Raw genomic sequence first — 17,502 nt, 5'->3', positions numbered from 1 at the left:
GTGTTTTTAATACAGCGGTGATTTATTTGATCATTACAGGAAGAGAGAAGGAAAAAAAAATCAGGCTACCAGAGAGAGGCTACCTAAAGCAAAAACAAAATGAGTCCTTGTGATGAAATAATTTTGTTCTTATGTTTGAAATATGTTCCAAAGGAAGTGAAGCCATTTCATCTGTGATCTGATGAGCATACTTGATTTTACCTGAGCAAAACTATCAGGCTAAAAGACACCAGTAATTTCATCCCTCATACTCAGCTGTCCTTATCTGTTGTAACTCTTGATATAATTGGAACCTATTGTAGTATGGGGACAAAAAGATTGGGAAGTACTTGAACTTCAACTTATATCAACATTTTTTTTTTTTTCATAAAAGCTGCCTGTTTTCAATCAAGTAGAACCCAGGGTCTTTTGGTTGTTAGAACTAGAGATTTCTCTTGTATGGGTACAGTTTAATGGTGTATACCTCCAAAACATAAAGTTTAATAACTTTGAATTTATAAGTTATTAGCTATGATTGCTGATAAGCAGTTACATACTTTGGTTTATTCTAAAGAAAATATTCCAATCATATAAACTTGATTCAGGTAAGCATCAGTGAATAACAGTTACTGTTCATGACATCCTTACTTCTCCTCCATGTATGCAAACATACTTCATTGCCCAGTAGTGGATGGGGTATAGAAGAAACCTAAGAGGAATTTAAAATACTATTATTTTAATAAATACAAGGAGATGGGGTTTTGAAAAGTTGAATTTAACCATACTTTGTGGTGGAAAGGATCAATTGCCTCTGAGAGAATAACTTCCACCTTTTATAAATGTCATATGACCCAGGACTTTGCTACGCTCTGTGAGCATAATAAAATAATTATGATTTTCATTATTCTAATAATAGTATTGGAATTTTTCTTTGAACTCTTATTTTGTGCCTGATGCTGTCCTAAGAACTTTACAGGGATCTTCACAATATAGGTAGTAATTTCATTATCTGCCTTTTTCAGGCAAGGTATCAGGTTTTGGAGCAGGTAAGTTTCTTAAGCAAGTCTCACAGCCAACAAGTACTAAAACCTAGAACTTAATCAAAGAAGTCCAATGTCAGAATCCATTGTGCTCTTAACAACCATAATACACAGTGTCTCAATAGAAATTTGTGTTAGGGTCCCTGCCATGGAAGATTGTGCAAAGTCTCAAGTTGCTTACAAACTGAAACAGCTTTAGAAATGTGTAATAGGGCCAAAAAAAAAAAAAAAAAGAAAAGAAAAGAAAAGAAAAGAAATGTGTAATAGACTGTGAGGGTCAAGGAGTTAAATTGCGTGGAAGAGTTAAGCCCTTTGGAGTCCAAGAGAATGAAATGAGTGAGAGATCGAGTAGACAAGGAAGATACACAGAAGAATAAAAATGTGAGAGTTTTGATGGATGACTATGGTTTGGGTAAGCAAAGGATAGAGAACACGTTTCAGATTAGGGAGAAACACGGTAAAAGCAAAACACAAACACAAACTCTAGATTTCATAATAAGATGCCTAAAATCTCCTTCTAGTAAAGGAGATGTTGAAGAGGGGGGCACAAAACCACACTTCCACCCACCTACCCCATTTCTTCACATTCATATGAGACCAGGCTACAGTCAGTCAGGCCCTAGACCCTGCTTCATCCATGGAAAGTCAGTCCTGCTGTGGAGTAGGAAAAGGAAAGGGGATCTAAGAATCTCTGGTGAAACATGAATGCAGCCAAAGAGCTCTTTTGTGTATCCAGTAAAAACATGCAGTTTTCTGCAGTGAACACCCAGGTTCAGGTGAGCCTCATCATCTTCTCAAAGTTCAGCATGGCAGGGCAACTTTTTGGTGTAGGAAACTTCAATGGATTGCCGTGATCTGAAATTGCAGTTTCAGATTAAACTGTATGTCAAATTAACATTTATAATGTTTAAATGTTAATAGTAGTAGAGATACATTTTAGAACTCATATATTTTTATTTGGTTTTTCAATCACAAAAATCACTAGAGCAAAAACAAGCCAAGTGGTCTTCCATGTGACATTTAATTAGCCCCTACTGAGTCCATATAATGAAGGTTCACTCCTGTCATTATCTCTACAGGTTTTGGATTGATATCATTCCTCTTTATTGATTGGGCATCTCCCTTGTCTCTCTCTCCCACAGCCTGGGGGATGTGTATGGAACAAGTGCTGCCAGGTTTTTGTCTGTTGGTTTGTTTTGTTTTGTTTTGTTTTTTTTTTTCTGATGTGTTATCTCCCTCACTTTATGTCCTCTTGAAACAGTAGAGGGTGGAAAGGTACAAGTACAGTCAGCCCATAAATCAGAACATACCTTACTTGGAGGACTTTTGGATGGGTCATAGTTTCTGTGCATGTCTGAGTTACTATTTATTTAGAATGCCCTGTTCTTCCTGCTGCTGCAATGAAATTGTGACAAAGTGCCATAGATTTGGAGTTAAATCACCTCATTTCAGATAGACGAGCTTTGTAGAATTACTGAAAAGAGAGGAACATGTCCATGTTCCTTCTCATCACATCTCTTAACACTAAGCCCAAGTAAGCCTTCCTCGAGCTTCTGTAAGCTTCCTGCTGTGGAGCACATTGCGTGTCTAAAATCTTAATTATGGTTTCATTTATGGCTCATAACAATTTGTTTTTCAATCTGTTATGTAATCCCTTTTAGGGTAACCAATCCTGGGGGGAGCTACTAGTAATACCATGTTTGAAGTAACAGAAGAAATTTTGGAGTATCAGATTAAGAAGGATCCTGGAAGTTATTCTCCAAGTCCAGCCTCCTTATTTTGGAAATGGAGAAACAGACCTAGAGAAGTTACCTGACCTACCCAAGAGCAAGGAAGGGTGACAGGGGTAGAACACACAATACTGTCAGATAAAATAGAATTTTTCAGTGGCTGACTCTGTTCTAATGTAAACAGTGGCCTCAATACAAAAATAGAGATGGCCTACCTTTCTCACTAGTTCTCACCTTCATTCTTTAAAAAGTAAAATGTAAGGACACCTGATAGCTCGGTCGGTGGAGTGTCCAACTCTTGATTTCAGCTCAGGTCATGATCTCAGTATCCTGAAATGGAGTCCGGTGTCACGCTTACACTGGGCGTCAAACCTGCTTAGGAGTCTCTCTCTCTCCCTTTCCTTTTGCCCCTCCCAAATGGCTCTCTCTCTCCCTCTCTCTTTCTCAAATAAGTAAATATAAAAAATAAGGATTAAGATGGGAAAAAAAGACATTACTCAACAGGATGAAACAACTCATAATCTACTATTCATTAGAAACAGGGCTTTCCCTGTACAGTATTTGATAATGCCTATTTGAAATGAGACTCGGCTTGCATGTAGAGCAATGAACCCTCATTAAGGAAAGTGTTATTATATTTTAGTGATCATCAAATTTCAAAATAAAGTAAAAGTAGTTTAATGTAATTTGGCAAAACCTAATCTGAATTTGTTTTTTTAAAAAAAGAGGGAACCTTGAATGGACAGGAATTTGTAATAAGGCAATCAAAGTAGTTTTTTTTTATTAATTATTTAAATTTCATCATAAATAAATCAGAAAGTCTCTAGAGAAATGTTTGAGCTCATTGAAAATGACTTTCAAAGATATAAATTTGAGAAAAGTTAAAGGAAAAAATTATAAATTATAAATTACCATTATATAGCCCACATCTTTGAAATTCCTAGAGGATGATAGGTCTTTAAAAATATTCTTTGTAAATCTAATTTTTGCAAAGGTGATACAAACCATGCTCTGGTAGAAACATTTGCTTCAAAAAAAAAAAAAAAAAGAAACATTTGCTTCTATTCTTTGCATTTTTTAAAACACTGAGTAAAAGCTGAAATATATGCTGGTTAAGAATTTTTTATCATTTTAGTGAAATTTAAATTTCCTAGCAAGCAGTTTCTGAGTGACTGCTGCAACAAAAGAGGGACCAGCAGAAAGATAAATCAGGACATCAGAGTGAGGCACCTGGGGTCTGTCAGAGGACACCTACCGCCCTACCCATTTACCTTAAAGCTACTTGGGAAAGCATTTTTCCGTATAAGGGCATTACAGTTGATTCCTAAGGTGCTCATTAGAGATTCTTTTTTTTTTTTTAATCTTCAAAGATAGATGAAAATTCCACTGGTTTGTGTTTATGCCTCTATTTGGACCATGAAGGCTTCTGTAGTAAATGACTTACAAGGAAGAGTTGTGCCACTCCCTCGTTAATTTTGCCTCAGAATCTACTGTTATTAGGCATTTCTTAGTCTCTTTGTTCCTCCAAAATGCTTTGAAACACCTATTTCCCTCCTGCAGTGAAGATTATTTAACATAGTTTATTGATAGGGAAATGAAAGTGAAGAAGGTGGAAAGGATTGTCTTAAAAAAAAAAACAAAAAACGGCCTAGTATCTTTTATTTGAAGTTTGTTCCTAGCCATATGCACCTGCTGGAGGTTTGTTGTTTGAGGGGAGACATTTCCTGTGTGAGACAATTTTGAATGTCACCAGTAAGTCTTTCGGGATAAGCCTAAGGAGGGATTCTAGAAAAAAAAAATAGTGAAATGCTAGGGGGAATTAAATCCCTACTGAAAATTTCATCAACCTAATTAGATCAGCTCAGCCTTTAATTACACTGGGAAACTTTTAGCACTAAAAATTTGGAAGATGCTACAAGGTAGATGAGATTCAGAAAATATCCTCTTAAGTAAGCATCACCCCCTCCACCTTGTAAAAAAAAAAAAAAAATAGTTGATGCCTCAATGTAATCAGCATTGTCCCATCTGCCATTTTCAGTGGCAGCTCTGTAATTCCCACAGGGTACCAGCATCAGCACTGGGAAAGAGGTACAAAATATCCTTTGTGCGAGTTCCCCTTAATTCCTATCTTTCTTCTTTTGGACAATCGTGAAGGCTTCCTAATTTAAACTCTTCTGTGGTAGAACTGGCTTGTCAAATGTGTGTCCTCAGGTGTCCTTCTGTTCTTATTTCCTTCATTGCTTAAGGAAGAATAGAGTGCCTGTCATTTACATGTAAGAACAAAGATCGTGGCAAAATTTGCATTTCAAGTTACCTTCCTGAGTTTGAAAGAGGAGGCTTTGTGACCTCCTATCAAAATATGACCTAGCTGGAACTTTGGAGGATAAGGAGGTCTTCTTTCATGTCTGTAAATCATGCAACTTGGGAAGAGTGAGGACTTCTTTAGGTAAGAAGACCTTCTCATATGAGCTCCAAAGTCATAATGCAACACATTTTTCCCCAGGTTTCATTTCTTCCAGACTCTTCCGTGTTGGGGTCCCTGTTACCTCCACAGACTTTCTGCCTTTGTTCTCTTGCTTTGCTGTCACAGTCTGTGTCTTGGTAGGTGGCATTTGGCAGTTTACGCTGCCCTTTCTCCAGGCCTCATTCACTGTCTCAGGAAGGAAACTGTGCTTTGCATTTCCCTGTGACTTCTTCCTAGACATGTTCCATTCAGATCTGAATACTCTTTGCTTACCATATTATTAGATAACTAGAGATAATACCACCTTAACTATATTTGGTAAAATGTCCTCACTTGAGCTATTTAAAATTAGGTTTTGCTGATGATCCTCAAAATAATGGGCTGCAGAGTGGGACTCCTGCAACTAACGGACTTGCCCGTTTTTGCTTGCGGCTGACTTTGAGAGGCAGGGTCTTGGCTTAGTGAGGCATAAGAGAGCTTGGTTCAGTTCAACTGGAGAGAAGGCAGATTGGCCTGCAGTGTTTTGGGCAGAAGTTCTTGTCTAGAAAGAAAATAAGTTTTCTCCATCTGATTTAAAACATAGGAGATGGCAGTTTGCCTTTAAAACTGTAACAAGAGGGATCCCTGGGTGGCGCAGCGGTTTGGCGCCTGCCTTTGGCCCAGGGCGCGATCCTGGAGACCCGGGATCGAATCCCACGTCGGGCTCCCGGTGTATGGAGCCTGCTTCTCCCTCCGCCTGTGTCTCTGCCTCTCTCTCTCTCTGTGACTATCATAAATAAATAAAAAATTTAAAAAAAAAATTTAAAAAAATTAAAAAAAAAACTGTAACAAGAAAATGAGGTAGAATTTGTGGGAATGTCAAAGAATTTGACAAAGCTTTGTGTGCCATTAGGCCCTGCCTAATTTCTTCAGATCTTGGAAACACTGAAATGTGTTTTATCTCTTCCACTGTAATAAAGTGTCAGCACTAAGCAGGACAGCAGACCACAGCTTTTTTTTAAAGTCAGGAATCTCTTTTTCCTTTCAAGGGTGTCCTTCCAAGAACTCATGTGAGGTATTAATAATAGTGATAATACTACTACTACTACTAATAATAATATCCCCAGGAGTCCTTCAAATGATGGCTCTTGAGATCTCGGCAGAACACATACCTCTGAGTGGTGAGGTTGCATGCGACCTTGATATTCCTTCTGTAAGTTGATACTCATGCTGGCTAGACAGCATTGCCTGAATGAGACCGTCCAAATAAACCCCAGTGATATTGAGCTCTGTCTGGGATTATACTAGACACTATTTAAAGGGACATTAAAAGAGCTATGACTGAAAGGATATGGTCATTGGTATATTCCAGGGTAGTAATAATAACGTATTAATCATTTTCTATTTCTCATATAGTGTCTACAACATTCAGTGGATTACCCGGTAGGCTTGTGCTGGGGGCATCAGCAACACAGCAAAAATAATTTGCTTAAAAAAATGAAACTGTGAAATAATTTGATATTTAGTACTTCAAGCTTAGCAGCAAGAGAGTCATGGAAGAAAAGAACAGTTTGTGATTTGTGTATGTGTGTGTGTATGTGAACTTAGGGCATTTTATCTTTAGTACTGCTTTTATTATTCTGTAATTGGGTAGTACACTATCATTTTTTTTCAGTGCTCTGTATGTTCAACGATTATACTCTGAGCATGACAAGAGTTATACATTAGTATTATTCCTACCTGATAGAGGACATGGAGACAGGAGAAGTTAGGTAACTGACCTAGAAGGAAACAATGACCTATAGCAGAGCCAAGATCTGAACCTCAACAATCTGACTGCAGAATCCTTACCTTTAACTGCTTTCTATGTTGCTTCCTCTACTCACTTCTCATTCCCTGTCCTCAATATTTTTATTACAGTAAAATTAGATAAGACAAACTTTTTTTGAAAAGGTTTATTATTTCTTTTAGAGAGCAAGAGAGAGTGAGCAAGCGGAGAAAGGGGCAGAGAGACAGTCCTCAATCAGACTCCCTGTTGAGTGCAGAGCCTGACATGGGGCTTGACCCAGGACCCTGAGACCATGACCTGAACTGAAATCAAGAGTCTGCCACCTAAACGACTGAGCCACCTTGGTACCCCCGAAGGAATGAACTTTATAGGAACCTTGAGGGGAAAGAAAAGAAAAAAAATACAACAGTGCAGCCCAGATTGGTAGGACACTGAAGTGTATGTCAAAGAGGGAAAGGAACAGGAAATAATTTCCTGGATGCCCAATTATGGATGAACTTCCAGTGGGATTATTTCTGCCACTGTTCTAACTGGTACTGAGATGTTAATTCCATGAGCTCTTCTTTCCTTTAGCAGTCTATGTATCTTCCCTCCCCAACGGGGTATATAAGATAAAGATGCTGGCCATAAATTTCTGTACTCTGTAGCCAACCATATAAACGGGTGCACAGAAAACACATTTGTAAGTACTTTATAGACTTCTCTGAAGTATTGGCTCCAATACATTCCTAAGAGTAAGTTTCCTTCTGTACATTTAGCCTTGGGAACAAGGGAGATAAGCAATTGGGGCAGAAACCAGGCATTTTGCCATAGACACTCTTCGAGACTGAGTTCAGGGAATCCCATCTGCTCAGGTCCCCAAGGAAGTGGAATTCAGCTCTTTAGTTTACGAAGCATCTGGTGAGTCCTTGCCTGGAATTTGGCTTTTTGGACATAGCAGCCTCCCTTCCAGGGGACCCACAGATTTTTATTTCCCATCCTTTTTGGCAGAAGCCCCTACTACTCAGTAGTAGCCTAGAACTATATTAGCAGTTGGAGTAGTGGATTGTAGTGCTTTCAGATATCAAGCTGGCATAACATTGTTTGGAAGGGGGTTCAATGACATTTTAATTCTGAGGACTTGATACATTTTATAGAAGATGACATTTTCTAGCCCAGCAGAAAGCAGTAGTGAATGATGCATAAGACTAAACATCTCCTCTTAATTTCAGCGCCCACTAGAGTATCTTGTTTAAATTGTTCGATTTGCTTATACATTAACACTTGCACGTATGCATTCAACGAGTCAACACTAATCACTACCTACTGTGTGCCGGGCTCAGTACTAGACACGGGAGACACATAGAATCATAAGACAATGCACTTCGGAATCTGGAAGAAGAGCCTGACAAAGAAAAAGATAATTATAAATTATTTAAGATATGAAAAGTGCTCTAGAAATATAGCAAGCTGTGATTAATTCTGCCACAGGGAATCAGTACTACTTCAAAGAGAAGGTGGCAAAGCAGTCTGAGTTACCTTGTCTCTCTTTGCTCAGCTCTATAATGGGTTTGCTATTATGTGGGATTGAAGCACAATTAATGTGTTCCACTATCAGAGCTGGAAAAGAACACGAAAGATAAAATGACTTTAAAAGATCAGGAAAACACATTATAAAGAAAAATAAAAATTCCGTATAAATGCAAGTTTGTACTTTTCCAAGTGTGAGCCATATTTTAAAAAATCTGAAACCCATCCAAAGCAAAGTGAATATCTTGGGTTTCTTCTTAATTTCTATTATGAAATGATATACTCTATATACTTTAGCTCTTTGGATCAAGTGCTATGGTTGGAAGAAAATTATTCCTGTACACAGTAATTAGTCTTTTTCAAGAGAATTGTCACTATTGAAACACATTTAAAAAATTAATTACTTAAAAATGAAAATAATTCTGATATCGTTCAGAAGCATTTTAAATGTGTTCATTCAGAAGTGATTTTAAATAATAGGAAAATGAGATTTTTGTCTTTGTTGAGTAAATATTCTGTGCAGAGAGAAACTGATGACTCTGGAGGTTCAGTTTATTTCCCTATGTATTATATGGCTGTGTGCTGAATACCAGGCTCCTTACGAAGTACCAGAATATAAGATAATTGGGTTGATGCAGGTCATCTAATCAAGGTTTTAAATTGAATAGTCTTTCAAATATGTATATTTTTTCAGATCCTAAGTTTGTAAATAAAATCAAATGGGGATGACAGTAACCAGTTATAGATTGGTATTACATTATATTAGTTAAAATGAATGGCTTTGGAATCAGACAGACCTGGGTTCAAATCCTGCTTTCCCTAAACTCAGTAGTTATATAACCTGAGAAAAGTTATTAAATGTTTTTGTGCTTCGATTTTCTTCTCTCTAAAGGATTAAGTAAAACTATGTAATAGAAGCACTTAGCATAGTGCCTGGTATACTGTAATATTTCAATAATTAGTATTAGGTACAATTATATTGTAGATAGGACATTCAAACTATACATATTTCATGGACACATATGTAGGCACACAGGACCCCACACATATTCTTGGTTTAATATCTTACTATTGCCATCTTGAAATTCTTAATAACTTTTGAGCAAGGAGCCCCTTATTCACCTTGCCTAGACCCTACAAAATAGGAAGATTTTCCTGATTGCAGATGAGTTTGTGAGATTTGATACACATTGTCTCATTTTCAAAGTTATTTCATTTAACTATCCTAACACCTTTGTGAGGAAATTGAATTAACTTGGAGATCATAAATTATTTTTAATATCACTAAGGCCACATCACTCATACATAAAATAATTCAGGAGAAAATCTGTTTATTGATTCTCAGCCCACTGTGCTTTTCTTGTTTGTTCTCCTAAATTTTAAAATAGCCACCTCTGATGCACCAGAAATTAGAAAAGATAATTGAGAAACTTTTTTTTTTAGAAAAAATAGATCTTATTAAGAAGTGCAGAAAGTCACTTAATTTTTATAGTTCAAATACAATTTTGTAAAAACGTAAATCTTTAAAGGTATTATCATTGTCAGATTTCAATTAGCATTGCTTTTTTATTTTTCAAAGATTTTACTTATCTATTCATGAGAGACATAGAGAGGCAGAGACACAGGCAGAGGGAGAAGCAGGATCCATGCAGGGAGCCTGACCTGGTACTCAATCCCTAGACCCCAGGATCACACCCTGAGCCGAAGGCAGGCGCTAAACCACTGAGCCACCTAGGGATCACCAGGGTCGCCTTTCAAAAACAATGGCTATACCCTTGCCTGTGTCTACCACCTGTAGACAAAGCAGACCCTCATATGGGAGACTTAAGTATTTGAAAGAGTAAATTAACATTTCCTTCCCCAGTGTTCCCAAGCTAAAATATATGATCACCAAAGATCAAAATCAATCCTTCGCTAGTTATTACCTTTAGCTATCATTTAATAATTGATTATATGTGAATCAACATATTTATATAAAATTACATAACGTTTATATGGTACAACTTCTAAACAATAGCACACATCTAAAAGCTGTAGTTTTTAGGTAGTTTAAAAAGGAAATAAAGCCCACCAACCACTGTTAACCCCCTCAGGGATTTACTCCTCAAGGTGTGGCCTGTCAACCAGCAGCATCAACATCACTTGGGAGCTTATTAGATGAAAAACCATCATGCTCCTCCCCAGATCTACTAAATAAGAATCCACAGTTTAATAAGATCCCCAGATGATTTCCTATGCAAATTAAAGTTTGAAAATCAGTGAGCCAGAGCACCTCAACTACCATATTTTATTGACATCATTGACTATAAGATGCACAATTATGTTAAAACCACTAAGCACTGCCAATTAACCTAGACTAGGATGCATCTCAGCTGCCACTCAGCTCTGAATTTTAAAGATCTTAAAATGTAAAACAATACAACCTAGTAGCTTAGCAGAGGCTTTGAGCCTTACAGCCAGAGCCTCATCCTCTGAGAATGCCGTGATCCCATGGAAACTCCCCCAGGCTCAGCCCCCTTCAAGGCCTTGTATGGGCTCAGCTTTCTTTTCAGAAAATGGACATCAGGATCTGATTGCACTCAGGGCAGATAAGCCACCAGGACACACACAGGGCCAGTTCCCCCACAATTTAAATTTAGGGGTGAATACAATCTTGGGATGAGTTATAGTTACTATCCAAGCAATGGGCTTTTGCTTCTGAAATAGTTGGAACTAAGCCCATGACCATTAAAGCAAAATTCCTGCGTGTTTTAATAACAATTTTCAACTAGGTCTCTTAACCTTTATTTCATTTTTAGAGTACTGCTTTCATAGCAGAATTTTTTCCCTTGCCAAATGCTGAAAATTACTGTGTGCAGGTTTCCTTGGGTTAATTATCATTTTTGCATGGTAATATTCTTATGCTGAATTCCATATATACTCTTTGTATGTTTTTAGGCCGTGGTTTATGTAGGATTATTTTACCTTACCCCACAATTTGCTAACTTAAACAGATTTCTATGTATTTATTTACATTTTAACAACTTTAAAATATAATGGGTTATGCCCTAAAGGAAGTAAACTCTTCCTTGGGTATAAATTAGACAGTTGGGGATTTGAGGCATTAAAGAACCATTTGGAGAAACGCGACTTCTGCAACATGAATTTTAATAAGCGCCCCCTAGAAGCAGCTAAGATGTATGGCACCTTTCTAAACTGATTGAATGAACAGAGATGCCTTTAACTGACATCAATCAGAAAACCATTAATCCCAGGAAGAGTGTGCCATGTGATGCTTATAAAAAGACAACTCTGAAGCGAGGTGGCTACAGACTCTTTAATAGAAAAAGGAGATATCACAGACCCCCTAAAAATATCTTTAAGACACCAGAATTTTATGGCATTCTATATATTTCCCTACCATTTTCTCCTAAACCCAATTTGTAATTGGAGGCTATTCTTGGGAATATATTCAAATTAATTTTTAAAAATTTATTATATATAGACTAACATTGAAAATACCACCACTTACCCCCACCTAACACCCAGGGAAATGCAGCCTTTTTTCACTTCTTACAACTTTACTTGGTATGTTTAATAAACCCTTTATTTTTATCTTTGAAATGCACCTAACAGGAAGCAATTAAACTTAAAGTGAAATACCTTGAAATGTAGTTTAATAGGGCATATTTTTACATTCGTGTGACTTTTTCTTTAAGTAGTACTTACGATCCTTGAGTAACAACCCTTCTAAATTTGTTCATTTAGTCGCCAAGTCCTCACTGAGTGTCAGATGTGTCTCAGACACGGAGTAGATGCTGGGTTTACAAATATGATTTGCATTGCCTTGGCTAGATCCCAAGAAAACATAGCCATAAAGATGAATTACAGTGCTTTTCATTAAAAATATGTATTAAAGGACCACCATAAAATGAGCCTATGCTAGATGCTAAGTGAGGATAGAAAAAGAACAAGACTGGATACAGGGGAAACAAACAAGTAAGTAATTAAGTGTTATTATTCTCCTTTTCCTTCTCACCTTGGGCTTATCTCTATCATAGCATTTACTGCTACCAAAATTGACCAGTGTTGATCACAAAGGGTTTCTCAACAAGATTAAGCCTTTATGCCGTAAGGCATTCATTGTATGTAATAGTGGTAGTTACGATCATCCCTGAGAGAATTGAGAAAACCTTTACTGCATTTACTATTACTGCATTCTACGTTCTATGGTTCGGGTGAAGACTCCGGCTGGAAAAAGCTGGGGGGTGATTTTCTCAGTAGGATGAACTGTGGCACTGGCACCTGGGGCATAGTTAGTGCTCCATAACCCTTCAGTAAATTCATTGTAATTACACTCAAGTGAGATAAGTCCTGTAACAAAAGTTTGTGCAACATTCTAAATTAACACAGTATTTGGGGAGTGGATGAGAAATGTCAAAAAAATTTTTTTCACATGGAGCTAATATTTGAGTTTGGCCCTGAAAGAAAAGTAATGTTTCTCCAAGTGAACAGGATGTGAGATGCAAAGTTGAGACAGAGGAAAAATTGGAGAAAGGGCACAGCTGTAAAAGAATGCATACCATGTTTAAGGGAACTCAGTTCGGTGTATCTAAGGAAGGGTGCATGGAAGAGAGGCGAATAGTGGTGCTGGATAAATATTGCGGGAGATGAGAAATGGATGGCATGATGGCAGGTGTGACTGCTACAGTGGCTGAAAGTTGTGTGTGTCAGAATCACCTGAGAGTTTAGGAAACTGCAGATCCTTGTCCCTCACAGCTTCTGGTTTAGCAGTGAGCCAGCATTTTTAGAAACAATTTAGGGTGTTACAGATGCAAATGATACAAGGACTTTAACAAAGGTTGCTGTTTGTTACCGACTGCCAGGGAGACTTCTAGAAATATCTATGATAGGGCCAGAATTCAGTAGGAATGAAGGATGAAAGACCCTAAGCCTCCAGGGGGTAAAAAAAAAAAAAAAAAAAAAGTACAGCAGATCAAGGGAGAGATGTGAGGGGTTGATCTAGGGAATATCAAACAGTCCAGAGGTACCAGAGGTAAAATCAAGATGACTTGAGTTTTGGAGAAGAAAACAATAAAAAATATATATGAAAACAAGAAAAATCTGCATATTTCTAACCAAAACAAAGCAATTAAACCAGTTATTATTCTTCAGATTAGAGTTAAAAAGAATGAGGGCAAAATTGGTAGGAAGCAAGAGGGAAGGAAGAAAATGAGCAGAATTGCATTCCCAGAATGCAATTTTTCATCATTTGGACTGTACATATCTAACAATTGACCTGCACATGCGAAGAGTAACCCAGTACATTTTACTCAACCTCTGTGAGCCCTGGGTTTTTCATCTGTTGCGTGAGGAGATTAAGTTTTATGTACTTTATAGTCTTTTTCTATAATAAAACTTATGTAAAAGCTAAAACCCTTGCTGTAGAAGTCGTCATCTGTACAAAAGAGAAATATTTTGCATATAAAGCTATCTTAAAATCCTACTCTCAAAAGTTTTCTAGCCAAAGGGCTTCTTACACATCACTCTGAGGGACTTAATTATCCTCAAAAAATAGGAAAGATAAGTTTTTCCCACCACTACCACCTCCCTGATCAAAAATAAAAACAACAGACAAAATACCTCGAAAATCTAAGAAAAACATGTGGGTTGAAAGACATTCCTATGTGCTTGCTTAGTTATTTATACTTTCCCCCTTAAGGAAAGGTAGGCAAAGCATCCAGAATCAGACTATTAAGAAACAGGTCAAATGTAAGAAGAGTCTTTCTCTGCCCAGGCCCTTGAAACCTTTCTGAGGCACCCACCTGCTTTGATGCTCAGAGCCCTGCGTTCTCATTAAGTTTTACAGATTTCCATCAAACAAGCTTCATTGCTTTAAGCCTGTAGCTGGGCCCACAGTCCAGTCATAGGACTATGATCAAAACACTTGATGTAAAAAATTCAAAATACTGAGTATGCTTCTCCTGCTATACATCTCCCTGCGTTCTAGCAAAGGTAGCTGGATGAGCTCTGCATGTAATTGCCTTGTAGCCCATTTTTAAATAATAATTTGATCCTAGGAAAGGAAGGTGCTTGTGAATAGGTGAATAGATCTTAAGAATGATAACATTTGCAATTGGCTTCTAGGGACATTTTTCACTGGAAATTCTTAGCATGGACCAGGGAGATACCAGAGGCCAACAATGTCTTCTGTTCTTTGAAGAACGAGTTCTTATACCAACCTATCCCTCCTGGTTCTAAAACTTGACTTCATTAAAGAATGGAAATTAGAGAGAGAGGAGCTATCTCCACAGTTGGTCCTGTGGTCATACATGCTAAGCAGTATGTAAGTGTGGGAGGAGGCAAAAGAACCAGTGGAAAGATAGATGAGATTCAAAAAATGCTTTCCCTTACTTTGGGTCATTACAATTTGTTTTAACTCATACTCCCTTTTATTCTATTAAGAACTGAAAGTGCATATGAACCTTTGATAATTTTATTAGGAAGAAAAAGGGAGGGAGGGAGGAGAAAGATACACAAAGAGAGAGTAAAAGAGAAAGAACTTTCTTTTGATAGTCTTCTTTCTTTGTGGAAAAAAAGTGTACAATATTCAAAAATAAGAGTGACTATAAGAAGGGAAATCATGATTTATTTAAAGGAAAAAAAAATCTGAACAGGAAGCGATCTTTAAAGATGAACAATTAAAACTTTAAATATGGGGGTGGATCTCTATGGAGCTTGAAAGAAAGAATTAGGAGACATGATCTAATCTTGCTTTTAGTGGACTTTTCCAGGATGCCCACATTTGGAAGACATAGGGCAAGGTGTTCATTATCTCTTTCCTGTGCATAAATCTGCGATGCTATATTTTTTGTTTTGGTCCTAAGATCTCATACTCAATATGGTACATGCGTGGTTTTCTGTGTCAATTTGAATTTCTCAAATCTGGATGAAAACAATGGGATCTATTGTTAGGCCTTCAGATTGCCAGCCTTTTCCATAAAGCCATATAATTTTAAAGAAAAAAAAAAGTTGGGATTGTTTAGTCTCTTCAAAATGAAGAGGGACATCTGAGTGGCTCAGAGAGTGATCCTGGCATCCAGGACGGAGTCCCACATCGGGCTCCCTGCATGCAATCTGCTGCTTTTCCCTCTGTCTATGTCTCTGCCTTTCTCTCTCTGTGTCTCTCATGAATAAATAAACAAATCTTTTTAAAAAAAAAATGAAGAGAGATCTAAAGAGACATGTTTTGGCCACACTGTTAACCATTAGTAGAGCTAGATAGAGGAATAAGTCTTACAATTCCTGCTCATGATGTAATCCTTCCATTAGGTTCCTTTTCTAGCTCCATGGAAGCAGCAAGAAAAGCAGGTATCAAAGATGTCATATTTCTATTTGCTAACACTTGGTTTGTGTCTGACTAACCAAGGAGATAAAATTTCCTCAGAGCAAAGGAGCTAAACCTATCATATGCAACAGTACATTTTCGTGGTATTTAAATACACTCTAATCTATAATGTGCATGGGCAGGTCTGTCAAACACTGACTAAACTAAAGGGCTTTCTGAATCCACCAGGTCAACACTATACAAACTTATGAAAATCCACTTAAGACGATTTTAATATACAGTAAAGCTGTCATGAAAAAACTTTAAAAATATGCGGGATTAATTTTAGATTTCATCCTCTTCTCACCGCTCTTCCCATTTCTTAAACACATTCCAAGATGACCATTTTGGACTTTCTCGAACACCTGACATTCTTAGAATTCCATTGCAGACATCAAGGTCATGGTTTCTGCGAGTTAATCTCACAATCATTTGAGTTCACTCAAGCCTTTGACATCGTGATATCTGACACCATCATCAGGATTTCTGTTGTTCCAGCAGCATCCTAAAAGCCATGTGTCTAGCATACATGTCAAACCCAATATACTAGTTGAAGGACAGATCCAAGTGTTAAATTCTCAAATTCCTAAGCATATCAGATCTTTGCAGCACTCTGATTTAATTTACCTATAACTATTTTCTTAGATAATCATCTTAACATAACAGCAAATGTTGACATCAGAAGAAAGTATAGTAGTGTATATCCTAGTGGTTAGGGAAAAAAGTGCTAATTATACAAGTGAGGGAACTAAGGCACCGCCAGATTAAGTGACTTTCCCAATATTAACGTTATTTTTTTGCAAAGATGTGTCCAATAATTTACTTATCCTTGACCCATCCAATAAAACAAGATAATAACCATGTTGACAGAAGTGTCCACAACATTACCTAATACTTCTTTCCCCTGATGTTTCATTTACAAATCAGCTAAGAATGTGAGGAAACGGGTTCCCATTGCCAGTTTTTAAATGTCAGAATCATTTGTGTCATTCTACTCTTTCTATATTCTTACCAGAATATATATCAATATATATTCATTGATCACATGATTCTACAAGCATCTCTCAAATTAACCTTACTTTTCTTGGCTGCCATCACATGACTAAAAAGTTTCTTGGTGTTAGAGAAAAGTAAACACTTCAGTTATTTCTCTAGAAACTTTACTTCTAAGTAAAGTCGTGAGCTTTGCAGGGTCTATAAAGCATGTCTTTCACATCCATTACTATTCCTTGGCACAGAAATAAGATCTTAGTATGTTACTTAGAAATCCCCCCAACTCACTCAAATTTTCAGTCTCCAGTTATAGCCAAACTGCAGATTGTACTGTCTATGCTTGCAACTGTGTAACTATAATTAAGTAATAGAACTCTAATTAAGCAATTATATTATGTGTGTTCTTATCATTTTTTGGGGGGGGGAAGCAAGTTCATTTTAGTTTGTTGTGGATTTTTTTTTTAATGCTTTCCTACAACATGCTATATTTGAATAGTTCTTTCTTCTTTTGGAGTCAGATACATACATCTCTTCTAAATTACTGGTTTTGTTTCTCATTTAATCTAAAATTCTATGTAGGTAAATTACAGTATTAATTTCTTATGTAAGCAGTCTGCTTTCCTCTATTTGGTTTTGCACCACCACCCTCCATT

General features: G+C 37.1%; 1 protein-coding gene across 5 annotated transcripts in view; it reads left to right on the top strand.

Moving 5' to 3' along the window:
* Window positions 1-17,502, top strand: part of NRXN1 (neurexin 1) — a 703,336-nt gene that overhangs the window by 4,038 nt on the left and 681,796 nt on the right. The gene's annotated exons all lie outside the window — the stretch shown is intronic.

This window comes from Nyctereutes procyonoides, unplaced genomic scaffold (genome assembly GCF_905146905.1).
Source record: "Nyctereutes procyonoides isolate TBG_1078 unplaced genomic scaffold, NYPRO_anot_genome, whole genome shotgun sequence".
NCBI classification, from domain to species: domain Eukaryota; kingdom Metazoa; phylum Chordata; class Mammalia; order Carnivora; family Canidae; genus Nyctereutes; species Nyctereutes procyonoides.
This window is presented reverse-complemented; position numbering and strand designations above follow the sequence as displayed.